The sequence below is a fragment of the Cuculus canorus genome, chromosome 14, assembly GCF_017976375.1.
Source record: "Cuculus canorus isolate bCucCan1 chromosome 14, bCucCan1.pri, whole genome shotgun sequence".
NCBI lineage: Eukaryota > Metazoa > Chordata > Aves > Cuculiformes > Cuculidae > Cuculus > Cuculus canorus.
In genome coordinates, this window is record NC_071414.1 from 504,307 (window position 1) to 530,815 (window position 26,509).

The following is a 26,509-nucleotide window of genomic DNA, read 5'->3' on the forward strand; positions in this document are numbered from 1 at the left end:
CAAGTGCAGGACCTGGCGTCTGGCCTCATCAAACCTCATGCCATTGCTCTCAGCCCAGCGGCGATGAAGCATTGGAAGAAACTGCCCAGGGAAATGGTGGTGTTACTACCCTTGATTTAAGAAATGGATAGATGAAGTGCCTAGATTTAGTAGTGGGCAGGTACGGTTGGGCTTGATCTCAAAGGGCTTTTCCAAACTAGGGATTCTAGGATTCCAGCCACGTGCAATGCGGGATTTGGACACCAGGGGGCGACGAAGGGCCCTTTGTCGCCCCCTGGTGTCCGAATCCCGGCGTTGCGCCCGGGGCTGTGCGGATCCGGTTCGTGATGGAGCCGTGGAGCTGCGGGCGAGGAGAGGAGCGGTGAGAGGAGGGAGCCCGGAGGAGGGGGGAGCATCTCCGGGGAGGGGACGTGCGACCTCTGGAGAGTGGGAGGTCAGGGATTCAGCACGGAGAGCTGGTGCCAGAGGGATGGGGTTGGTCCTGGGAGTGTGGGATCCCTGTTGTGGGAGGGATGGTGATGCTCTCTGGACTGTTACTGCAGGGACCAGAGGAATGGGTGCTCCCAGGACTGTGTTGTTCCTTGTGCTGGAGGGATGGGTGTCCTTAAGACTGTGTTATCCTCTCTGACGGAGGGACGGTGCCCCAGGATTGTGGTGGCCCCAACGCCAGAAGGATGGGTGTCCCTGGGACTGTGTTGTTCTCCATGTCAGAGGGATTGGTGCCCATGGGACTACGATATTCCCCGTGCCATAGGGATGGGTGCTCCCAGGGCTGTGTTATCCCCAGTGCCAGAGGGGTGGGTGCACCTGGGACTACGGCATCCCTGTTACTGGAGTGATGAGGCTGCTCCTGAGAGTGTGTTATTCCCAACAGCAGAGACGGGTGCTCCCAGGACTGTGTTGCACCCCGTGCTGGAGGGATGGGTGTTTACCTGGACTCTGTTATCCCCACTGCTGGAGGGATGGGAATGCTTCCTGGACTGTGTGATTGGAGGGATGGGTGCCCTAGGATTGTGGTGTCCCCTATGCCAGAGTAATGGATGTCTCTGGGGTTGTGTTATCCCCACTGCCGGTGGGACGGGTGTCCCTGGGACTGTGTTGTTCTTGTGTCAGAGGGATTGGTGCCCATGTGACTATGATATCCCCCATGCCAGAGGGATGAGTGCTGCCTGGACTGTGTTATCCCCAGTGCAGGAGGGATGGACGACCCTGGGACTATGGTATTGATGTTGCTGGGGTGATGGGGCAGCTCTCAGGACCGTGTTATCCCCGGTACCAGAGGGTTGGGTGCTCCCAGGACCGTGTTCTTCCCTGTGCTGAAGGGTTGGGTGTCTCTGGGACTGTGTTATTCCCACTGCTGGAGGGATGGGAGTTCTTCCTAGACTGTGTTATTGGAGGGATGGGTGCCTTAGGATTGTGGTGTTCCCCATGCCAGAGTGATGGGTGTCTCTGTGATTGTGTTATCCCCACTACTGGAGGGATGGCTGTCCCTGGGACTGTGTTGTTCTCCTTGTCAGAGGGATCGGTGTCCATGGGACTAGGATATCCCTGTGCCAGAGAGATGGGTGCCCCTATGACTGTGTTGTCTCCCATGCTGGAGGGATGGGAGTGCTCACAGGACTATGTTATCCTCAGTGCCAGAAGGACAGGTGCTTCCAGGACTGTGTTGTCCCCCATACCAAAGGGATGGGTGCCTCTGGGACTGTGGTATCCCAGCGGCTGGAGGGTTCGGTGTCTGGGCCTATGGTATCCCAGCTGCTGGAGAAATGAGTGTCTCTAGGACTGTGTTGTCGCCTATGTCAGACTGATTGACGCCTCTGGGCCTGTGTTATTCCTGGTGCTAGAGGGTTTGGTGCCTCTGGGACTATGGTATCGCTGTTGCTGGAGTGATGGGGCTGCTCTCAGGACCGTGTTATCCCCGGTACCAGAGGGATGGGTGCCCCCAGGACCGTGTTGTTCCCTGTGCTGGAGGGATGGGTGTCTCTGGGACTGTGTAGTTCTCCGTGTCAGAGGGATTGGTGCCCATGGGACTATGACATCCCCCGTGACAGAGGGATTGGTGCCCCTAGGACTGTGTTTTCCCCCATGCCAGAAGGATGTGTGCTCCTGGGACTGTGGTATCCCCCATACCAAAGGGATGGGTGCCACTGGGACTGTGGTATCCCCACTGCTGGAGGGATGGAAGTGCTTTCTGGACTGTGATATCCTTGCTGTGAGACGTATGGGTGCCCCTGGGACTGTGTTTCCAGGCCAGAGTGATGGGTGCTCCTGAGCCTGTGTTATCTCCTGTGCTGGAGGCATGGGTGTCCCTGGGGCTGCATTATCCTATGCCAAAGGAATGGGTGTTTCCTGGACTGTGTTTTCCCTAATGCCGGAGGGATGGGTGTCTCTGGGACTATGGTATCCCTGTTGCTGGAGTGATGGGACTGCTCTCAGGACTGAGTTATCACCAGTGTGAGGGGTGTGGGTGCTCCCAGGACTGTGGTGTCCTGCGTGCCGGAGTGATGGGTGCATCTGGGATTGTGTTATCCCCACTGCTGGAGGGATGGGAGTGCTTCCTGGGCTGTGTTATGCTTGCTGCCAGAGGGATGGGTGTCTCTGGGACTGTGTTGTTCCCCGTGCCAGAGGGATGGGTGCCACTAGGATGGTGCTGTCCTCCGTGCCAGAGGGATGCATGCTCCCTGGGCTGTGTGCTGCTGACCCCTGGGACTACGGCGCCCCCGTAGTGATGGGCGTGCTCCCAGACAGTGTTATCCCCAGTACCAGAGGGATGGGTGCTCCCAGGACTGTGTCATCCCTGCTGCCAGAGGAATGGGTGTCCCTGGGGCTGTGGTATCCCCGGTGCTGGAGTGATGCCTGTCTCTGGGACTGTGTTATCTCTGCTGCAGGAATGTCGGGTGTCTCTGGGACCGTGGCGTCCCCTATGCCTATAGGATGGGAGTGCTCACAGGGCTGTGTTATCTGTGCTGTTGGAGGGACAGGTGCCCCTGGGATTGTGGTGAGTGATGGGAGTCTCTGGGACTGTGGTGTCCCGCGCACTGGAGTAATGGGTCTGCCTTGGACTGTGTTGTCTCCTATGCCAGTAAGATGGGAGCGCTCCTGGGGTTGTGTTGTCTGCTGTGCTGGCAGGATGGGGCAGCTTCTGGGGCTGTGTTTTCCCTCCTGCCTGAGGGACAGGGTGCCTCGGGGCTGTGCCATCCCCTGTGACAGCAGCAGGGTGCAAGATGAACAGCACACACACCTCTGCGAGCCGAGCAGTGCCCCAGGATGGTGCGACCAAAACCAGGAACCCAATCCAGTTACAAGTGGTGTTGCATGTGGGAGATGCTGAGTTAGACAGCAGCTGTGAGAGGCCCTGAGAGCCTCTATGGAGGAGTACTGGGGGATTAAGCTTGCGCTCAAGTGGTGTTTTGCTATTTCAAAGGGCTGCCATGCTTCCCAGGCTGTTCAGGGAAGGACTTGGTGTATGAGTTTTGGAGGATTTGAGGCCCTGCAGAGGGTTTGCTGAAAGGATTTTTCTGCTCTCAGGTTCCTGCCCAGCTGCTTCCCTGTTCAGTGAATCTCCAGCTCTGTGTAATGGAGCAGGCTCAGCTGGGTGGCAGAAACATCCCTTCAACCACCATCCAGTGATGTGTAAGAGTGAGCCAAAGAAGCAGCATGCCTGCCTGCCTCTAAGCAGTGCTCCTTTCCTCGGATCTTGGGGGAGAGGCACTGGCCTGCTCTGGTTCCCCAATGTCAATGGAACACTGGGAAGCAGAATGAAGGTGTGACCTGGACAAGCCCATCAAAACTGGCTTGTAGGTCACCGTGGCCTGGCAGACAGAAAAGGCACTTTCTTGGCAAGCAAAGCTAGTACCTTCTTGGCAAAGTTGCAGACATGGGATCCTGTGGCTGTGGGACAAGAGTCTCTTCTATCAGGAGCAGTGTTCTACTGTTAAAAGTCTTCAGCCTCAAGTTCACTGTCAATCCCTGTGGGTGGTGCTTGGTGATCAGAGTTGAATGCAACTGCTTTAACATCTATGTTGATGAACTCTGGGGGAGATGAGTGGCAGGATCAAAGCACCACATTATTTGATAAATGGCGTTCCTTTTCTGAAATATATAATTATAAATTAAAATAATGGAAAATATTTTTCACCCTAAGTTCTTGCTTGTGGATTTGAGATAATTCTTTAATTAGAAATTCCATTGTGTAGGATGAAAGGCACTCTGGAGTAAACAAAACTTGTTTCCGAAGTGAGAACTGTCTTGCTGGCAAATGTTGGCATGAGTATGGCAGGAGACGGGGAGAATGGTTTCTGAGGCAAGTGTGAGGGAGGTGGTGGTTCTGAGACAGTTGCCTAGGCTGGCAGAGGTGATGTGTGATGGGCTTATTGACCTACAGATGGATTCTGCAGCTGGGAGCCAGCTGCAGCCTGCACCTTGCTGTTGGCAAACCAAATTTCTCTGGCCTGAGAGAGGCACCAATCCATCACCATTGCTGGCACCACAAATAGGACTCTGGTGGCCTTAGGCTGAAGATGGTGGTCTCCTCTGTCTCGTTGCTTCCTGTCACCCCTGGGTTTTTCCCATCCAGTGCAGGGCGGGCAGGGCACCTTCCTGCTTCACTGCTGCCTAAATGTGCCCTGCCTGACCCATAAATCCCCCCTTCTGCCTCCAATGCTTTGGCCTCTCTTGAAGACAAGTGCTAGCAAGTAGCCTTTGAAAAGACTGGTGAAAACCTTCTCCACCTCTCAGCTTTGTCCTCAGCTGATGTGCAAACTCCCCTAGTCCCAAGCAAGCGGCTGAGCAGATGAATTCAACATAGAATCATAGAATTGTAGAAACGTAGAATCATAGAATGGGTTGGGTTGGAAGGGACCTCAAAGCCCATCCAGTCCCACTGGATCGGGTTGCTCAAAGTCCCATCCGACCTGACCTTGAACACATCCAGGAGAGGGTTGGTGACTGTTAATTTTGAGGTTAAAAGGAAGCTGATGTGGCAATACTTGTGAAATGGTCTTGCTGGCTTTTCTTGGGGTGGGCTCAGTTATGTGGTTAGACCAGGAACACTCACCAGCTTAGGGGCTACTGCGTTCACACCTGAGCTCATGGCAGCCCCAGACCGCTTTTTATAGGTCTGAGTTTAAGAAAATCAACTACACACGGCAGGGAAACCTTCCTCTGGAGGAGCTTAAAGCCTTCTGCTAAGGGACCTGGATGCTTTCCTAGTGCCTCCTTTGAGAGAAGCAACAATGAGGAACAGGGTTTTGAATGTTGTCCGGAGACCTGGTGCTCTGGGTTTCCGTTCCAGCACAAGGACCTTAGCCAAGAAAACTGCCTGTCCTGCCAAAGCCGGGTAGGAAACTGGGCTCTGGAGCAGGCAGTCAGTGCATGGCATTAACTCCTCTGCAAACAGCAGTGAGGATCCTATGATGAACCTGCTCACTGCTGCATTTACTTTTGTGTTTCATTTTGAAAGAGCCATCATGCCAGGCTTAGCCACATCCTGCTGGTGGGCTGTGGAGCTTCTGAAGATACTGCTGCAAGCTCAGTCATGATCCTTAGTCACTTCTTTATCACAGCTTCTCTGCTAGTGGGCTGAAACTTGGCTAGGGAAAAGGCACGGGGGGAAAGAAGTCGAGCTGAGGTAGGTGGGCTCCAAGACAGCCCAGGGGATGGCCTTGGTAGGAGAGCCTCTCAAAGCAGTTTGCAAACATCAAACTCGATCTGGCATTTCAGTGGACAGGCACCTTGGAAACCACAGAATCATAGAATGGTTTGCCTTGGAAGAGACCTCAAAGCCCATCCAGTTCCACCCCTCTGCCATGGGCAGTGACACCTCCCACTGGATCAGGTTGCTGCAAGTCCCATCCAACCTGGCCTTGAACACCTCCAGGAATGGGGCAGCCACCACTGCTCTGGGCAACCTGGGACACAGCTTAACAACCCTCACAGCAAAACTCTTGTCCTGTCATGCCCTCCCTGATCAAGAGCCCCTCCCCAGCTTTCCTGGAGCCCCTTTCAGTACTGGAAGCTGTTCTAAGCTCTTCCTATCCAGGCTGAACAACCCCAACTCTCTCAGCCTGTTCTTGTGCGGAAGGTGCTCCAGCCCTGGGATTATCTCTGTGGCCTCCCCTGGACTCGCTCCAACAGCTCTATGTCCTTCCTGTGCTGAGGGCTCCAGAACTGGACACAGGCTCCAGGTGGGGTCTCACCAGATCAGAGGGGCAGAATCCCCTCCCTTGCCCTGCTGGTCTCACTGCTGTGGGTGCAGCCCAGGACACGATTGGTTTCTGGGCTGTGAGCACATGTTGCTGGATCATGTTGAGCTTCTCATCCCCCAGTATCCCACGTCCTTCTCAGGGCTGCTCCAAATCCATTCTTTGCCAAGCTTGGAATTGCGCTTTGGCTTTCTCTTGGTGATCATTTGTTGTACAACCCTGGGTTTCGTAGAAGGTATCTCGCCCCTAGCAGGTTTGGTTGCATACATTCCGCAAGCTTCTAGGGGCGGAGTACTGCTTCTAGTAGGCAGATAGACTGACCGCCAGCAGCAGGTCTAGCAGTTATGGAGAGCTGTTCTGCTTTGATTGGGGACCACTCATCCCAGCTGCTTGCCTGAACGTGTCTGCTCTTTAGTTGTCTCCCATCAGGTTCGATATGTGCATGGACAATTTGCCTCCTCTGTATTTGCTCCTCCGGCTATGGTGACCAGATGTCCTATTCTTTAGTGATGTTGTCCTACTTTCAAGTAGGTTAATCTATTTTTTGCCTGGCCCAGGGTGTTGGACTGTCCTTTCTTGTGATTTTGCCTTTCTACATGTTGTGCTCCAGGCTTTCCTGTGGCAGAGGTAGATCTGCAGGTCGTAGGCCCAAGCAATACCAAGCCATTTGCTTTTACTCTCTTTCCTGGGGGAAGCACCTGGCACCTTGCATAGGAATCAGACCTGCAGACGGGGTGTGGACTTGGGGGTCTGGGTTTGAGGTTGCCTCCTCAAGATGCTTCAAGGTGCTGAAGCTCCTCGGGGGGAAGGGTCAGCTTCCACCTCGCTTTTCATCCTTGCACTGGATGGTGGATGTGTGGAAGTAGTTGTTCTTGTTTGCATGTCTTGTCTGCAAGACCCAGAAATCCCAGAGTCTGGAAGAGACGTCTGAGCATAGAAGGGAAGAAGGACTTCTTGGGCCATGAGCAAGGTGGGGACAGGACTGAAACCTTGTCCTAGAACTGAAAAAATAAAAAAGGCAAGTTGTAGCCTAGGTACTGCAGGGAACCAACTTCCAGCTCTGAAAATACCTTGTCTTTGTCTTGCCAGTCCCTCCTAACACTGATCCCTCTTGACTCTTCCTAAACATGAGGCCAGTCACCTTTTGACTTGAATTTGAAAACAGTAGCTTCTTGCTTGAGCTACAATGACACGTGGAGGTCTGCATGCCTGAAAGCCCTCTGAGCTACCTGAGGTGGACTCCAAGTGCCCTGGTAAGGCTGCAGGTGTGGAAAAAGGTAAGGGAGCTGGACCCTGCAGCCAGGTGTGCTCTGGCAGAGCAGAGTTTGGAGGGAGCACGCAGGGTGGAAGTTGAGGGCTGATGAGCTTTGGACCAGTGCTGCAGTTTATTTCTGGCCTGGTTAGCAATCTCAGGCAGGCAGTGTAGGTTAAGGCATCTCCTGTCCTGGATTGACAGTACAGATCCAATTAGCCATAAAAGCCTCTAATTATTTGTCCTGAATTGCTCCAGTGGTAACCAAGGCTCTGCTATCTCCTCCTTTTGTCTATGTCCCAGCTGGAAATGCCCCAGTGTCCCTGCATGCAGAGCAGCAAGTGTGCTGTGTGAGCAGAGTCAGCATAACCTAATCAAAGGAGACAAGCCCCATGAGTTAATGAGGGGATGGACCTGCTTCGTTAACTTTGGAGAGTTCTGTAAGCCCCATCCTGAGAGACAAAGGACTGAGATTACACGTGGCTAAGATAAAGCTCACATGATGAATCGCTGCAGTGGGAGAGCTGGATGGGGGGGGCTGCAGACCATCAGGAGGGGAGTAACTGTCAGAAAGGATTTGAAAGCAGAAGGGCCTTCATATCTGTGCAAGGCAGGCACGTACCTCACTGAGTGCAATGTCTATGCTTGGACCAGGTCACTTGTTCCCATGTTTAGTTCTTTCTTTTGAAGCTGTACCACCAGGAAAGTCCTCAGGGGTCAGAGATAGCAAATGCTCCCCTCGCCCTGCCTGTTCTTTGCTGTCCTTGCAGGTGCTGTCCTCCAGAAGGACACCTTATCTCTGTGAATGGTGTGTTCTTCGGCCCTTGTGCTTCAACACCCAGCCCTTCTTGCTGCTCGTCAGGCTTGGGGAAGAGTAGCTGGAAAGCTGTCTGGTGGAAAAGGCCCTGGGGGTGCTGGTTGACAGTGGCTGAACATGAGCCAGCAGTGGGCCAAGCGGCCGAGAAGACCAACAGCCTCCTGGTTTGGATCTGTCATGGTGTGTCCAGCAGGAGCAGGGAAGGGATCGTCCGTCTGTAGGAGGAGGGCAACAAAGATGGAGAAAGATCTGGAGCCCAGGGGTTCTGGGAGAAGCTGAGGGACCCAGAGCTGTTTAGTCTGGAGGAGTCTGAGGGGAGGCCTCATTGCTCTCTGGAGCTCCTGGAAAGGAGGTTGTGGTGAGGTGGGTGCTGGTCTTTTCTCCCAAGGAACAAGCGATGGAGTGAGAGGAAATGGCCTCAAGCTGTGGCAGAGGAGATTTAGATTGCATAGGAGGAAAAATTTCTTCACTGAAGGAGTGGTGAAACATTGGAAGAGGCAGCCCAGGGCAGTGGTGAAGTCTCCATCCCTGGAGGCGTTCAAAAACTGTGTGACTGTGGCACTTAGGTACGTGGTTTACTCAGCACAGCGGGGTTGGGCTGACAGCTGGACTGGATGAGCTGAGAGGTCTTTTCTAACCTTGATGACTCTGTGATTCTATGATTCTGTGCTCTTTGCCCAGTTCACCGATGATCCAGCACAGAGGGAGCAGTTAGCCCTGCCTCTGGCAGACAGCAATGTGTCAAACCAGTAGTCATGGCCGTCCCAGGGAAGTAACTCTGTACGTCTGGGAGAAGAGCTGGGTCTCTTCAGCTTGGACAACACACCAGCATCGCTGCTGGATGGCAGCTAAGAGGAAACTCACGGGCATGAGGTGGGTTACAGAAGCAAAGCCCAAGGGTTTCTTCTTTTCCAGGCGTGTGCAAAGTTACAGCTGTGGATTCCCAACCACAGAACTATTTTAAGGTGAAAAAAGCTTTGCAGGGCACTTATCACATCCTCCCCCTCATTCTGGGTGCTTATTGTTGAAAAGAGGAGCCTCAGCTCCCTGTAAGAGAAAATGTATCTTTCATGTTCTTTGTAACCTTAACTCTGACATAAAATCTGAGATCAAACTTCTCTCAGACACACCCAGCATGCCCCCAGGGCACACAGACTTGGGTTTAAAGTAAAGTTTTACACTGGTAAAACACACATATTCAGCTCCTGTATTAGGGGCCAGGTGAGTGCTTCCACCCTTGTCTCCAGGTCACAGGATCACCGTTGATGATGGGTGATGAATCCTGGATACAGTTTTGGGCCCCTCACTACAAGAAAGAAATTGAGGTCCTGGAGTGTGTCCAGAGAAGAGTGACAAAGCTGGTGAAGGGGCTGGAGAACAAGTCTTATGAGGAGCGACTGAGGGACCTGGGGTTGTTTAACCTGGAGAAAAGGAGGCTGAGGGGTGACCTTATCACTGTCTACAACCGCCTGAAAAGCGGCTGTAGGGAGGTGGGTGTTGGTCTCTTCTCCAAAGTGATAGGTGATAGGATGAGAAGGAATGGCATCAAGCTGTGCCAGGCAAGGTTCAGATTGGATGTAAGGAAAAATTTCTTCACCGGAAAGGTTCTCAAGCACTGAAACAGCTGCCCAGGGAGGTGGTGGAGTCACCATCCTTGGAGGTGTTTAAAAGACAGGTAGATGAAATGCTTAGGGATATGCTTAGTAGTGGACAGATGCAGTCGGCCTTGACGATCTCAAAGATAATTTCCAACCCAGTGATTCTATGGGTCGTTCAAGGGTTGCCTTGAGATGCTGCCTGCTGGCAAGCCATGGCTTTGCTCAGTACATGCTGGGTTTCTTTGTGCGGATGCCCAAGGCCTGTCCTGCTGCAGATCCTGCTGGTGACTCAGCTCTGCCCCCGAGCCCAAACCCAAGGATAGTGGGGAGAATCAACAAGTGTGCCCCCCTTGGTCTGTTTGCAGGTATTCTTGGTGAGACACAGGTTGCTGGAGCATTAAATGCTTTTGTCTGACCTCCAGCCCAGGAACATTCAACTGGGGCCCATCTGCCAAGGCGAGGGCTCATCCAACGAGGCAAGGAAACAGCTGACACATCCTTCAAGCCTCTTGGTGTCCTTTCCCTGCAGGCCAGGAGCATGCCTGCCAAGTTCAAAGCAGAGAGCTTCCTCTATACAAAGAGGGATGGGAGGGAGGGCTGTTAATGTACAAAAACTGTTTCTTTCCTGCCCACTAGGAAAGTGGAGCTATTGAATTTTAAGCAGCAAAGACAAAACTCTGCTGAAGAGACCTCTTCTGTGCTGGCTTGTTGAAATCACTGATCACGGGGTGGGAGGGGTGGGGGGGGTGGGCCAGGAAGATGCCAGGCTTGCCCTTATTAATGACTCTGTTGTTGTCTGTTCTAGTTTGTTGGGCTTTGCTCTGCGAGACAGTTTGCTGAAGCAGCAACTATTTTCCCCAGAGAAGCTTCCTTGCAAGTTGTCCCCGTGTTGGGGACTGTGTTGTGGGGCTTTACCACACCGGCTCTCGGACCATCTTGTGGAGTGGCACTGACCTAATGGGCTGACCTACAGTACTCTGGGGACCTTCTTTATGGCTACAAAAGCCTGAAAATACAGTTGGAAGGGGCACGATGAGAGGAGACAGAGGGTCTTTGTTCCACCAGGACCTTTTCTCCTCTGTCTTTTAAGGGTGCCTGGCCTCGCAGCTCAGTACACCCGAGGAAGGGCAACTGCGTCTCCCGCTGAGGTCTCTGCTCTCTCCAGCAGCACCAGCTTGGCTGTGCTGGGGACACAGTAGGAGCCTGACTCATGTTTTTCGTCCAGGACTTTGACCATCCAGCAAAGCAGTAGTGCCTTGCAAACCTCCCATTTCCTGTCCCATGCTCAAGAGTGTTGGACTCTCTTGCCTGCATTTTTCTCCTTGAACCACTTAGTTTTAAAAGATAGCAATTACCTTCCTTCTGAAAGGAGCTCATTCTCTCCAATCTAGGGCAGTTTGTCAGTGCAGCAGCCTGTGCAGCTCTCTGGAAACACAGTTGTGTTCCTTGCAAGAGATGTCACATCTGTGGCTTAGGTTGACGGCTGAATCATTGGCTCAGGGGCTGAAAAGGAGCATCACTGGAGCTGAGTTGTGTGAGTCCTTGCTGTCAGCCTTTTCTTCCTAACCACTCCTGTCAGAGGGGTGCAGGCTTTGTCTTCTTGGCAGCAAAGCCAAAACATAAATGTTCCCAAGGTTACGTTCTGCCAGGCTTCACAGCCCTCACTCCACAGACAAGCCCTGAGGGATCTCTGGGTGGGAAATCTTACCTTGTCCCTGGGTCTATGTGATAAGAAAATACAGCTATTCAGACTTTTGCCATTGTGTGTATCAATAAGTGATAGATCTGCGGGCCTGGCATATGTGGTGGAGGTGTCCTAGTCTGTGCTCACGTCTGAAGATGGGACCAGCCCTTTCGTAGGCTGTTGCCAATGGAGGCTTCTCCAACCTTCTCCTGAAATTTCTGCCTATGACCCTTATCTTATTTTCAACATGCAGAGCTGAGTGAGATTTGGAGTACATAATTGCTTCTGGGATTAAATGCTCAAAATCTTAGAGGTCTGTTGCAGAATCTCATACAGTGATGGAGTGGATTCTGCCAGCATCATCTGCCACACCAGCAGTTATGGGAAGGGTTTACATCCCTGTGTTACGTAGATTCCTTAATCTCCTCTGTCTTGGGATCCTTCTGCTGCCTCACACTCTACACTCAGCTGTTGTTTAATTAAAAAACAAGCAGACAGGTATTCACAAGGAAAACGAAGCTGTATTATTCTTCATGTGTCCTTGCTGCTTTCCTGACATCTTGTCTGGGGACAGCAGCTCTAAGCCTTGGATTTGAATTTTTGTCTTGTTATTTTAATTGAGAACAAAGCCATGGAACAGCAAATGTCCTGTGCCAAACAGAGTGGCCACAGTCTTTGAGAGGAACAATGCCTCCCTCCCTCCTGGCACTGCCTGATGGGGATGTGGCTGTAGTTCACATTAAGGTTCACCTGTTGAGGGAATGCAGCTGGTTTCATGTATCTATCCATGCTAAACCAGCCTTGACACTAACTGTGGCCCAAGTTTTGCTGTGAAAGATGGTCAGGATGGTCAGGAGAACCAAAGGAAGATCTGTATCCAGGTCACATGGAAAGTCAATGTTAGCTACCAATGATTTCTAGCATAGCAGAGAGAAAGATCAAGCTGACTAGAAGCTGGAGGCTAGGGGTGTAAACACTTGCCTTTATAACAGAGGGTATTTCACCACGCTCTTGTAACAGAGGGTATTTTGGCTGAGCTTTGTGTCTTTTCAGTGAAGGTGGAGCTGCAGCTTGCACCCTAGAAGCTGGAGACCTACAAAGGAATCCCAGATGAACTCTGAGGTACTGCTCAGTACGTCCCTCTGGGCTTAACAGTCCTTGAGATGCCAAAGCATGGAAGAAGATTGCAGAGGTCTCTATATCCCTGAGTCAGCAGAGCTTCTCCATCCAGTGGCTTTGGACGAGACAGGGAAGAAAAATATTGAAAGACAAGTTTTCAGAGATTGGAGGAGTTGAATCTCTGCTGTTGCAAGGCAAATACTGCGATCATCCAGCCCACCCCAAGCGGCTTTCTTAAGCCAAGCTCAGGAACTCCTCTGGGTGGGGAGCCACAGCTACCTGGTAGATAAGGCCCAAGGCTCCACTGCTGCTTTCAGTGGATCGGCTGGGTCAGGGTTTAAGGCACGGCCCAGCTGAGGGAGAGTTTCCACCGGGGGACTAACAAGCCAGGACTGGCTTGGTTGCTTTGGCCTTCCCCCGCCAGGGTGCCGAGCTTTCACCCCTAGATCATAGACTCCTCAGATGCTCTCCAGGCTCAACCCACCAGCTTTTTATGAATTTCTCCATCGCTATGGAGCAAATGCAGTGGTACAGATCCTGCCAGGACTGTACTAATGCCTGGAGGCTGATTAGTGTCAGCCTTTTCCTTGATGTCTGCCATCTATAGCATCTTTGATGGCAGAGGAGTGTTCATGGATTAAGTTCCACTGAGCTCCTCCCACACCGGGTAAACTCAGTGATATTGTATATTTTTCATACTGTAATATGAGATTTGCAGAGGTGAAGTGAGTTGGTGAAAGAAGTCAGCGCTGTGGGGAGGGAGAGGAAGACAACCCAGGAAAGCTTTAAAGCTGCCAGTCTAATTCGCTGTATTGTACCCTGAGAAAATCGTAGTTGCTGGACCTACCACCCCAGCTACTAGTAGGAACTGCTGGATATTTGCAAGTACAAGAGGTTTAAACAAGGGACAATGTGGATTGAACCTGACATCTCATCAGATTTTCCTTCTCTTGGTCCCTGATTTACCAACAAGCACCTCTTCCATTTTGCATATAATGTGACCTCTTGTATAAATATTTAGTTGCTCTGTTGGGAGCATTAATTATAAATTGAGATGATGCTTTTGAAAGCTGCCTGTAGGTCTGGGCACCCAATTTCCATTAATTTTAATGAGAATCAGACATCCAAATCCCATTCGGTGGCTTTGAGCATCTCAGGCAGAAGCTTCATCTGACACACTCCCGCTTCTCCCCACTCCACAACTGAAGAGTGAGATTTGCAAATACCTTACAAATCCTGCGGATTCCCAAGTTGCTCTTGTGCCATGCCATTGTTCTCTGCTGGGGATGGATGGCGGGTGGCTTCAGAAGTATTTATAATAAGTTCATTTAATCCATCCTGCTCTTTTCCTCTGCACCCCCTCCGCTCCCACCCCGGACACCAATGCCTGAATGCACCCCCAGCCTGTGTGGTTCTTCACAGAGAAGCTTTGACGCTTGAAAATGACAGCTGTGCCAAGCAGGTCTGAAATGAGTGATTGAATTATCTGACTGATTAAAAATGTGCTGTGGCTTGGAAGATCTGACGGCAAGTAGGCACTTAGGCAACGAACATGAAAGAGAGCGCGCATATATGTAGAGTGCGTGTTTGCGTATGTGTTGAAATCAACAGCCGGTGGAATGCGGCAAACACCCAGAGCCACTTGGAGCGGCAGCTTCTTAAGCTCAGCATCCTTTCAAAATCTCCAAATCTGCACGACACACAGCAAAAGCTGACACTCAGCATGGCTGTGGAGATAATGAGTATTTAGACAGACATCAGCAGTGGGTTAGGAAATAGAAATTGAGTTAAAAGTTAGTGCAGGATGGGAAACTACTTAACTATGTCTCAGTCCCATACCAACCTGTGGCTGAGGAATGCTCAACTCTCCCATCAGAAACACAGTTCTCATCCTCTGTGGCTCCAGTGATGCCAGCTCTACGGGAACATGCCCTGGGGTTGAGAATTTTGAAAAATCTGAGCCCCAGTGAGATTATCTATAAATTACTGGAAAGATGGAGAAAGGAAGTTTGATTGCGGCTGTGCCCCTGATGCCGGCAGTGATGGCAACAGCAGATGTGTTAATGCACGAGGGACAGTAACAGTCTTTCCAGACCTATCTCCTCTTCCTTCCCAGTCCCCTGATGCCTCACAGAAATTCAGATCTGCTGGAATGTAAATGAAATATCTGGAAGTGAAATGAATGCAAAAAAAAAAAATTAAAAAGATGTTTCTTTGCAAATGAAATGTATTTTTGTCAGCTCATCTGGTTTGCAGCTTCCTGCAGGGGTTTCACAGAAGGGAAAAAATCAAGTCATGAAGGTTACAATTGTAGTTCCTCATTGTGACTAGAATTGTTCTGATAATTTACTGATTTTTTTTTTCCTTAACTGTGTAACTGCCCACTTGCAGAAGATCACTGTCTTCCCCTGCCTGGCTCAAAAGAGATGCAACACTGGACTGTAGCTCATTGCTCTATTAGATGTGGTTTTGGTTTCGTCTCTCAGTCCGGGCACTGACTAATTTGGTCTTTGCCCCTTCCCCTGCCATCGGCTGCAGGGATGTTAGGTATACTGGCCTCAGCCATGCAGTGCCCTGCTCCCTGGCCCAGTTCTAGGGGTTATTTCAGCAAGATTAAATGCTACAGCTACATTAAGGGTGAACATAAGCCAAATGTAATTCATTGGCATCTGTGTCATCTCCCCATTAGCATTTGAAATTGTCCCTCTTATTGAATGCATATTAGCAACTCAGGAACATTCAGAGCAGAGAAGATGCAAGGATCCTCCTTGCAGAGGTTCATAGAACTATAGAAACATGGAAACATTAAAGTTGGAAGAGATCTCCAAGCTCATCCAGTCCAACTGTGAGCCCAGCCCCACCATGCCCACTAAACCATCTACCAAAGGGTCATGTCTACATATTTTTTGAACCCCTCTGGGGACAGAGACTCCACTACTGCCCTGGAAAGCCTCTGCCAGGGCTTCACCCCTCTGTCAGTAAAGATTTTTTTCCCCAATATCCAATCTAAACCTCCCCTGGTGTAACTTGAGGCTATTTCCTCTTGTCCTGTCACTTGTTACTTGGGAGAAGAGACCAGCACCCACCTCAGAACAACTGCCTTTCCAGGAGCTGCAGAGAGCAAACTCGTCTATCTCTGTTCTTTGGCCCTTCATATCCATGCTCCAGAACTTACCCACAGGCAGCAAAATTACTCCTTGTGCCCTCTTCCCAACTTCAGGCTATGTCCAAGCCCCAAACAAATATAAGCTCTGAGCAAAACCCTCTTCAATATCCACGACCATGCTGCGTCCAGGGCTGTGAACCCAGATGTCCCAAGGGGAGCAAAAGCCCAGGCAGGCTGAGGTGGAATCACTTTCATGAAAAGAGTGATCCTAGAGGTACCAGCAATGTGACGTGAGGAAGTAAAAATTACACCTCTCTGTGGGTGCTGTTCCCCACCTTCCTCCCTGTCTTGTGGCCATAGATGCCCACCAGTCAAAGCAGAGTCCTGGGAAGCTCACAGCAAGGGAAGGGAAGGCTGTTTCCTGGGATTGTATCTCTCTCTGCAGAGTTTCTCCTGCTGTGAGAGTCCAGATGATCCAGCTGGAGCATGTCTGCCTGCTCAGGTTGACACAGGTGAGGTGGGACACAGAATCTGCAGCCGTGGGCTGTGAGAATGCCCTGAAGAGAACCCTAGTATTCAGGGTGATGGGGGTGACAGGAGCGCCTAGCAGAAGTGGACCTGGCAAATGCATTTGGTTAAAGAAGGAAGGTGACTCCTCTGAACCATGAGACAGATTTGGCCATCGCATAAAACAATAAGCCCTATATGAACAAAGTTATCGATACCACTCTTACAACCATCTGAACTTGAAGTGCAGAGAAGTAGAAAGAAGACTGTGCAGTTGTCCCGTACTTCCATGACACATGCCTGGGAAATAAATAGGTATCTTGGCAATTATAATTTCCAAGAACAAACAGGACATCCTATGTTGTAGTGACACACTGACACAGGACTGAATGACAGGATGCTCTAGTCACCCAGGGGTGGCTGGATAGAGAGCTGGAGATGAGACCTTCATAGGAACCCAAGGTTGGTACACCAACTGGTGTTGGGTACATGGAGGAAGCCCTGCTCTGCCTGACACATCTGCTACCCAGCTGGTAGAGACCATGCTGGAGATCTTGGAGAGCTGGCATGGTGCCACTGCTCAGGGCTCGCTAGAGATGCAGCAGAGCTTTGCTTCCCTGGGCCACCACCCAAGTGAAGCAGCACATAGGGATACCCCAGACAGCAGCGGTGGATGCAGGGGCACCTCTGGAAGTTTCCTTCCCTTCTGTCAAGGGTTTGCTGACAGAGCCATAGCCTTTTTGCCTTCGATTCATCAGCCTTTCCTGGGACATTGTTCATGTGCTCGCCCTAATATAGAGCCAAGAGCTGCTCTTCCACTCAGGATCGAGTTGACGTATCCCTGCGCACTGCCAGATCAAACTGGGAGCTGGACAAAGAGCTTCCCTAAACAGCTTCATAACAAAGTGAAAGGAAATCTATGTTTACAGAACAGCTTTTCAGCCTCAGGGATAGCTGCTGAAGGACTCGAGCTGCTGCCAATAACACAGCCCCAGAGCTTCTAAAAATGAGCGATGATATTTCTTCTTACCAACAGAATTGCAGTGAATTTGTGTGTGATTCTGTATCAGACCTCAATCCAACAGATAAAGGAGAATTGATTACTGAACTCAGAATTAATGGTTGCTTAAACAACCTAATTGCATTTGTTACGAGCAGAATGTAATCCTAAATTGTTAAAACATATGCAGGGCACTTTAAAGTGGTCAATTTTCCTAAGCTGAAAACAATTACAAGCAAGAAATTATTGGAGGAAAAACTAAGACAAAATAATGTGTGCTGTAAGTGAGAGGGCTTTAAGAAAACTCTGATAGATGCTTGTCTCCTCCACAGCATGCACAGAATTTTGCAGTCATCAAAGATATTCTTAGCTAAGAATCTATCATTGTTAAGGAAGAGAAAAGCAGAAATAACGGTGGTAATAAACAAAACCAAATAGAAAAAAAAGGGATTTGATAACAAAAGCTATGAGTTAACTGTTACGTAAAGCAGAGACCTGGAAGGCAAATTTGAAAGAGGAGTCAATGAAAATTATGTTTACAAGCATTAAAAACTGTAATAGAGTGTGCATGTATGTGTGTTTATGTGCATATCTGTCAGGAAGAAAAGAAGTACTGTGTGTTGGGTTTAGGTGAAAGTAGTAAAAGAGTCTGCTCTGAGACTGCAGAAAAAGTGTCCGGCCAAATCATAGAATGATGAAAGGCTTGGGTCAGAAAGGACCTCAAAGCCCATGCAGTTTCACCCCTTGCCGTTGGCAGGGACACCTTCCACTGGATCAGGGGCTCCAAGCCCCATCCAATCTGGCCTTGAACCCCTCCAGGGATGGGGCAGCCACCACTGCTCTGGGCAACCTGGGCCAGTGCCTCCCCACCCTCACAGCAAAACATTTCTCCCTAAGATCCTAGTCTCCCCTCTTTCAGCTGAAAACTGTTCCCCTTGTTCTATCCCTGCACTCCCTGATCAAGAAAGAGTCTTTAAGCACTGGAAGCTGCTCTGAGGTCTCACCACAGCCTCCCCAGCTTTCCTGGAGCCCCTTTCAGCACTGGAAGCTGCTTTAAGGTTTCCCCAGAGCCTTCTCTTCTCCAGACTGAACAAGCCCAACTCACTCAGCCTGGTGTCGTACGGGAGGTACTGCAGTCTCCATCTCTGTTGCCTCCTCTGGCCTCGCTCAAAAGCTCCATGTCCTTCCTGTGAGGAGGACTCCAGAACTGGGTGCAGGGCTCCAGGTGGGGTCTCACCAGAGCAAAGCAGAGAGGCAGAATCTGGTTTCTGGGCTGCAAGCACACATCGCCAGTTCAAATCGAGCTTCTCATCCCCCAGCACCCCATGTCCTCTTCAGGGCTGCTCTGAATCCGTTCTCTGTATTTGTGCTACACAGTGCCCCAGCCTAGACGCAGGCGAGATGATGAATGCAGAGAAGGGAAAACTCATTGCACTGGAATATAATAAAACGTGGAAGAGATGCTGCGGAACTGTATAGCCAGAAGAACTGCAGTCTCCCTGCTGGACCCCCCTAGAGTCTCAGGATGCATTTTTGTACAGTAAAAGTTAGTGAAATTAGAACAGGTAAGATGCGGACAGCAGTCGAGTCTGATTTGGGATGTGATTTTATGTCAGTGATGGGCTTTCAGGAAGAAAAATGTGAATTCTTACCCAGGAACCCCTACAAGCAGAAGGAAGATGGTGTTTTGGAGGACAGTGAATCATCTGAAAGTTGATGCACAGGAAGATAGAGCGTGAACACAGTGATGGTTGAGCAGGATCAATTTCACCTTGTGCCAATATCTGAAATGCCAGGAATGATGTCTCCCGTATTCCAGGCTGGGATTTCCCAGGCACAAATGCCTGCATTGGGCAGGGGATCAAAAGTCTTCAGAGCACATCAAGATTTATTCTGCTTGCACGAGAAGTAACCAGTCCTAGTGCAGGAGATTTGTGCTGTTCAGTATCTCCTTGAGAGTTCAGGAGGGCATGAGATCCTGGTGGCTGTTCTGGGCACTGGCCTGGCTGGAACTCACACGTTGAGTCCTGGCCCAGCAGCCAGGAGGTTATTGAGGAGCTTGAAGATCAAACTATGGCATAGATACTCAGACTCCTATGAAGACACAAACCAAGTTCTCTCTCGGTGTGTGTCCAGGGGAAGTTATGAGGAGAATGGAGTTAGCTGGGCTTGGCTATCTGAGAAGAAACAATGGTTGCAGGGTGACACCAGACATAGTGTGTAGAGGTAGGTCCTGGGACTGGAGTCATTGCGCTGTGAGTTATTGACCGCTGGACAGCTTGTCTCAGGGTGAAGAGCTTGGGATGGTGCAGTGCTGGCCCCGTACTCCTGTATCTCAGACAGCAGTCTGCTTTGTGCAGAAATGCTGAGTGTGGACTTTCTGACCACATCTTATTTCCAAGGAGACTTTGTTCCCCTCATCCTCCAGCAGGAGTGGGTGCCACAGCCTCTGGGTCTGACAATACCTGCCGTAAGCAATATCACCTGCAGGCTAGGAGCCTTTCTCCTGGGGGTATGGTGGATTTTCCTGTCCTTAAGTGGCAGCTTCTTTACTGGAGGACATCTGGGCTTTCCAAGCCTTTCTAGCCCAAGAGTTTTCAGCTGGCTGCTAAAGCTGAGACTTCTGTGAATCGCCTCTTCATAACATCTCCCTCCCACCATCTCCTGCCCCATCATGGCACCACAGTCCCCGAGCAGCTCTGTGATCTCCCCATCAAGTGTGAGCCACCCTGGAACAATCCATTGTGAAGCAGGAGAAGATGCAACCAGAGAAGAGCCAGTAATGGGTCTTGTGTTTGGTCTCTGAGGCTTCCACCTCGATCTAGCAAAGCATTGCACTCTGAGAGTCTCTCCAGGTACAAGCTGGGGAGGGGCTCTGGATCAGGGAGTGCAGGGACAGGGCAAGGGGGAACAGTTTTCGGCTGCAAGAGGGGAGATTAAGAGAGAACTTGTGAAGAAATGTTTTGCTGTGAGGGTGGGGAGGCCCTGGCTCAGGCTTCCCAGAGCAGTGGTGGCTGCCCCATCCCTGGAGGTGTTCAAGGCCAGGTTGGATGGGGCTTGGAGCCCCTGATCAATTGGGAGGTGTCCCTGCCTATGGCAGGGTGTTGGAACTGGGCTTTAAGGTCCCTTCCAACCCAATGCACTATGATTCTATGACCATGAACAATCTCAGGTCCACATGCTCCCATCTTTTTTCCAAACACCTGTCTCTCCCATCAGCCTAGCTGGAGTGTTGCCATGGTCCATAGAGTATAGATATTTAATTTTTGTGCTTGTCGTGTGGTCTGCAGTGTTTAGTCCTGGTGCCTGGCATTCCTTTCTGCCTCAAAGACTCCCAGACGTGTGCTTTCATTTCTTTGGGGCTTGTGGGGTGGCTCTCCTGGTGTCAGTGTGGAGGGCAGGCAGCCTCTCCTTAGGTTGTTTCCACTTCCCGAGGGAACTCCTGTCACAGCTGGCAAATGGCAGCTGCACGTGCAAGTCCACACCCAGGCAGTTATCAGCAGGTCCAAAATTGTTAGTTAGGGGTTTTCTAAATTCCAGATCTATATTATGACACACACAAGACATCTAACACAGCTCTACAGGCCATCCAGGAAAAATATTAGTACGCCATTACTGCTAGGAGTGTCTCATAAATCATACGGACAAGCACACTATCCTGCTCAGGGGATGGGAGGAGGTTTCTCCCTGAATCCAGCTGTTGATCTGCTCATTCCCAGGAGCAAGATGATTGATAACCCAGTTATTTGGAACCCTGCTAGTGGATGTATTCTTAGAAACTAGAACCTCATTTTCTTGTGCTGCAAAATGTCACTTCCTAGGAGTGGCTGCACAGCAATTGGATTTTGGTGCTTGCCGTCAGCCCTGCACGGTACCACCGGCTGCGGAATAGTGGTTGGGTTTTCGGTTTGTTTTAATTTTACCTTTTTTGCACCCTAACCTGATGATTGATTGATTTTAAATGCATTAGAATCTGTCAGAGAGAGGAGCAGGACAGGCTTTTGTGATGGCAGGAGGCCAATTGTGTCTCTTGGAGGAAGGGACCCTGAGAGAGTTTAACAGTCCCACCCCTGGATTTGTCTAGCTGCTGCCCTTGTCCGTGGCCACGGGATTCATCTCTTGTGTCTCCCCAGCACAGTAACCTTCATTCGCGCTTGCATTTGTTGGATGACTCCTGAGTATAGCTGCAGGGTGGCTCATTACATGGTTCATTACCGCTACTATCCCTGGCAAACAAACCCCTGTGCTGTGCTGTGGGGTATCCCTTCTGGAAGAATATCCTGCCGTGTTCTGCCGAGCTGCTCCGGGACATTATTTCATCTAATGGCTCTGCTTCAGTGCTTGAATCCATGGCTGTACATTGTAATAATATTCATAATTCAGGGTGTTGGGGATTTGCCCACTCATTCAGCAGTGTGCATGCTCTGGAAGAAGCTTTCCAACAGGAACAGAGGTCTAGGGAAAGGTTTTCTCCAAGGACTCAGGAAGCCATCAATTGTCTAGGAACAAGCCACTGGGGCAGATGCTAAACCCTTCCTCCCTGGCCAAGGGGTCCAGTCCAGGGTTGCTCTCTCTGCATGTAGGTGTGGGAGCCATTAGAAGGGAGGATGGGGCATGCACGTGGGGCTGTGGGCATCGTGAGGCACAGGGCTGAGGGCAGGCAGGCATCACACATCCCTGCGAAGCAGTTGGGAAGTTTGGGTGATCATCCTGGGTCGCATGGAGTGCCAAGACATGGGCAATGCCAGTGCAAAGGTGTGTGCCTGGCAAAAGGGCTGGACACTGCCACAGCTGGCTCAGGCTGCGGGACCACAGGGCTTGTGCTCCAGCTGGGCAACTTGGACCAGAAAGCACCCACCACCTCTTACTTGTGTCATAGAATCACGGAATGGTTTGAGCTGGAAGGGACCTCAAAGTCCACCCAGTTAAGACCCCCCTGCCATGGGCAGGGACACCTCCTACTGGATCAAGGTTCTCCAAGCCCCATCCAACCTGGCCTTGAACACCTCCAGGGATGGGGCAGCCACAGATTCTCTGGGTAACCTGGGCCAGAGCCTCCCCACCCTCACAGAAAAGCATTTATTCCTAAGATCTCATCTCAATCTCCTCTCTTCCAGTTGAAAATCATCCCCTCTCATCCTATCCCTGCACTTTCTGATCCAGAGCCCCTCCCCAGCTTTCCTGGAGCCCCTTTCAGTGCTGGAAGCTGCTCTAAGGACTCCCTGGAGCCTTCTCTTCTCCTGCTGAACAACCACAACTCTCTCAGCCTGTCCTCATACAGGAGGTGATCCAGCCCTCAGATCATCTCCGTGGACTCTTACAGACTCTCTCCAACAGTTTCATGTCCTTCCTGTGCTTAGGACTCCAGAAATGGACTTGGGGCTCCAGGTGTAGTTTCAACAGAGTAGAGCAGAGACGCAGAATTCCCTTCCTCTCCCTGCTGCCCAGGATGATCAGGATGCAGCCCAGGACATGGATGGCTTTCTCGGCTGTGAGCATATTTTGCTGGCTCGTGTTGAGCATCTCATCCCCCAGAACTCCAAGTCCTCCTCTTCAGGCCCATGGAAATCCCTGTTAAATTGCAGCCACCGAATGGTCAAGAGTCAGTGTTTTCCCTGCAGCACTGGGTCTGCAAGTGAAGTCAGGGGGGCTCTAAAGTAGGACAAATGTGTCCTCATGGCTCTCCAATCCACACTGCATTCTCAGCCATCTCAGTGCGCCAGATGTTTGTGTAAGCGTGTTGACAAAACTGCTTCCTTCCCACACAAGGGCTGTCAGGAAAGAAAAGTGTTGGCCTTGCAAAGAAGTTTCCAGTGATGGTGAGTGGGGGTGCGGTCCAGCTCCTCATGGTGGGAGTGGCTCGGGAGTAAACGTGGCCAGCAGGCACAATGTAGCCCTGCTGCTGAGGGTCAGCAGGGCTCTTCGGTTGTGGGGTGGGGTGGGATGAGATGGGAAGCGATGTGATGCGATGACAACAGGATGGGATGGGATGGGATGGGATGGGATGGGATGGGATGGGATGGTTTGGGATGGGATGAGGCTGTGGCAGGTGGGAGTACCTAGAGACACCAAGTAAGCTGCAGTGCTGGGTTTTGCACTGCAACTGTTCTTTCAGCCAGTTCTGAAGGAACAACCATGCATGGAAGTGCATCATTTGTTAAAGAAGTGTGAGTATTTGGCAGGATTTCAAGCCAAAGCTTCAAGCCAGTTTGAAGGGGGATGATTTGCTGGTAGGAAGGAGCCCTGTCCCACAGCACTTTGTGGGTGCATGTAGGGGGACAAGTCCCAGTACCCCCGGGGAGATGGTTGGCAGCGAGCAGAGCCTCCCAGCCAAGCGCCAGATCTGCTCCTGCCGTGTGCTCCTCCGGGGCCTTCGCCAGCAAGGGTTTTTCTCCCATCCTTTCGCTGGGTCCATTCACCATTGCTCCCTGCCTCCTCCCCCTCTCCCCGTCCCCTCCCACCCTGCCTGCTGGATCCCCAGCAGTCTCTTGACACCTTGGGGGAAGGCTGGGAGGTGTAACCATTGCCAGCAAGAGAGAGGGAGAGCAGGAGGGAAGGGAGAAGGAAGCCAATAACAGGGAGGTCTACGAAGGTGGTGGAGGGGGAGGGACAGGGCCACTCCTCCGTCGGTGGGACTGCAGATCATTTTGCATGGATTGTTGAAGAGAAAAGGGAGCTGCATTTGTGAAAGGACCAAAAAATAAACGGCTCGTTGCTCGGGTAAGTGTAAATGCGAGCTCCCCTGCTCTCATTGTCTTTTATGTGGTACGTCAACCCCCTGTCCTATTTTGCTTGGTTATACTGGATTTGATTCTAGTGAGGGTTATTTGATGCATCAACTGTGTTCTTCAGCTGCTGGAGATTGAATCGCCCTGACACGGGGGGGTGTGTGTGCTGAGTGCGTGTGCAAGCGCGTGCATGTGGAAAGATGCCCATTCTCAGAATATACATTGACACAATTTTCCAGCTCTCAGCGTGATGTCTCGTTTGAGATGTTACACCACAGCGTGTCATACGCACACACATACAAATGGTTTTTGCTGTTACTGATGCTAAAATCTGCTCATTCACATAATTATTGAAATAGCCAGACTGTTTAGCAGCTGAAAATTAAAGAGGGGCTCTTAAATCACAGTGCTTATTGGTAGGGGGCTACTTTTCTTTATCCGGAGCATGACATGTTCAGCATTATGTTTTATAATAAAGCTGCATTTAAAGATCAATTCAGCAGTGGTTATTGCATCCAAATTACATGGTTGTCATGGAGATGGTACAGAGAAGCTGAAGTGATATGACTGCATCTGGACTGGAGTGGGGCTTCACCGCCGAGCGAGAGCCTGCCTTGCCTCCTGCGTCTTTTTGTCTCTGCTAGGTTACAATTTCTTTTAATCTTGAATGAAGCAGTACTGTCTAAGAGGATTTAGAGGTCGAGCTGCTGGGGAGGGTGTGCGTTGCCCCAGCTCAGCACTGTGTTATTATCATAATTGTTCTATTAGCATCTGTGTCTCCCTGAATTTCTCGTACAAGTCTGGGGAGGAGGGGGGTGTGAGAAGGACAGAGTTTTTAGGGCTGGGAGGACTTTTGAAAAAGATGCTGCCATGCCCACGCCTCCCTGCTGGCTCCCACACCTTGGGGGACAAAAGAGAAAGGATTTGCTGATTTTAGCCATGTTTATCTTCCATTTTTCTACCTCAGCTTGGAGGATACAAGAAGCCAGTTACCTGCTCATTGCTCCATCAGGGGAATGGCATTTGGTTTTCGTTATTATATTCTATTTTGCCTTTGCAACTGGTAACATGAACGTGTTGGCAGTTGGGAAAGAAAATCCATAATGTATGAGAATGAAATTTTTCTGCCTAAGGCTAGCAGGAGTACAGAGTATGTATCTGTGGGAAGGGCACGCTCTATGTTACAGATGTGTATTTCTCCAGCAGCTGGGAGTAAATCAGACTATTGTGCTCATCTTCATTATTTTGGGTGTTAGGCTTGCTTTGGTCAATATTTAATCTGAGCTCATTGTGTGCTCACACAATAAACGTGCAATTTGGAGCCCAACTTTACATCTACAAAATGCTTTGGGAATTCATGTGGCATTGTCTTCAGAAATGCAATTTCACCCTTTTCTGGAAGACCAAGCCAATTGTGGCGACATAAATAGAGTAAAAAGCATTGGTGGAAACAAGCCCATCAGAATGGCAGTGTTTCTCTAATTGTATCACCAAACATAAGAGAGAATTAATTACTAGGATAAACAGAGCTTTGTAGCTGTTGAATCAGGGTGATATGTGCATGGAGTTCCAGGCCTGTATTATAGTAGCTAGCATTACGGCTTTAATTTGCCCCATGACAGTAGATAATGTTTTTAGCCAGGAGTGTAGCATATTATCATTAGATATTTTTGTAATAAAAATATGCTAAATCCCCATGTCCTTGTTAAATTCTCCATTGCAGCCACCTCAGATTATGCGATTCAGCCAGGATTTGCTTTAACGTGATTTTTCCTGTGCAAGCCCAAGCAAACAATGGATAAAGTCTGAAAGTGGGTGGTCGAGCCTGGAGGGGAAGTCAGAGCAATGGCTGATTAACAAAATGGATGGCTCACATTTTACCTCTTCTTTCCCCCTAAAAGTTAGGCATAAGTAGAGTGGAAGTGGGTGATTTTCCCATGCGATCCCCTTGGATCCGTGAGGCTGAGAGCCAAGTAGCTCTAACTTACTACTGAGTTTTCTCCTGTCTCAGCATGTCTCACTCTTCAGTCCACCCTAGGACGTGGCTGTAATATCCTTCGGGGAAACCGAGGCTTGGCACGGTCAGGTGGCATTGCCAAGGTGGCGGTGGCAGCACTGGGCAGAGGACACAGGAGCTCTGCCAGCAGCCCCTCTCTCTGGTCACCAGGCCTGTTCAGTATCCAGATGGTGTGGTCCTGTTTGTAGGTGCAGTGGGAGAGTGGTGGTCGTGGGATGCAATACTGGTTCATGGACCCAGAGTGGATGGAGTAAGGGTACTCCTTGCTGAGACCACTTGTAAGAGCCGCACAGTAGGAGGTAAGAGTTACACAGCAGCTTGTGTGGTATCCAAGATGAGGTCACACTTTTCTGACCTGACCTGGGCTGGAGCACCTTTTATATGAGGAGGCTTGAGGACAGGACAACCCAGAGTTGAGATGGTTTAGCCTAGAGAAAAGAAGGCTCCAGGGAGACTTAGAGCAGCTTCCAGTACTGAG

General features: G+C 50.5%; 1 protein-coding gene across 6 annotated transcripts in view; it reads left to right on the forward strand.

Annotated features, from left to right (window-relative positions):
• Positions 1–253: 253 nt before the first annotated feature.
• PSD2 (pleckstrin and Sec7 domain containing 2) overlaps positions 254–26,509 on the forward strand; it is a 98,418-nt gene continuing 72,162 nt past the window's right edge. For 2 of the 6 annotated variants that reach the window (XM_054079671.1, XM_054079672.1), the window contains exon 1: positions 23,804–24,006. The gene's annotated coding sequence lies outside the window, so the exon portion shown is untranslated. Of the gene's footprint in view, positions 362–23,803; positions 24,007–26,509 lie in introns of those variants that run through there. The other 4 variants (XM_054079670.1, XM_054079667.1, XM_054079666.1 and 1 more) reach the window with 3 other exon arrangements.